Here is a 309-nt window from a genome sequence, read left to right as displayed (position 1 = left end):
TACTTGTTTGGACACATTATAGCTTTTGTGCTGCTTTGTAAACCGTGTCAGCACACGATCCGACTCACTTAAACTGAACGTACTTGTGAGACAGTAAACAGATGCCATGGGTCTTTGGAAGCTCAAGGTTTCATTCAGCCTCATAAATTTGATCCTAATACCAAGCCATTAGGAGCTGCGTTGTTTAAAATTATTCTGCAGCGGCTGATTTATGAGGACCTAAAAAGAAATTAAAGTTTAATTCCACATTATGCAGATCTGTGGAGAGAGATGGATTTGATAATAAGCTTGGGGCTATAAGGAAATAGC

The sequence above is a fragment of the Pundamilia nyererei genome, unplaced genomic scaffold (genome assembly GCF_000239375.1).
Source record: "Pundamilia nyererei isolate P.nyererei 1_Seehausen unplaced genomic scaffold, PunNye1.0 scaffold00027, whole genome shotgun sequence".
NCBI classification, from domain to species: domain Eukaryota; kingdom Metazoa; phylum Chordata; class Actinopteri; order Cichliformes; family Cichlidae; genus Pundamilia; species Pundamilia nyererei.
The sequence above is the reverse complement of the archived record's forward strand: the minus strand, read 5'-3'. Positions refer to the sequence as shown.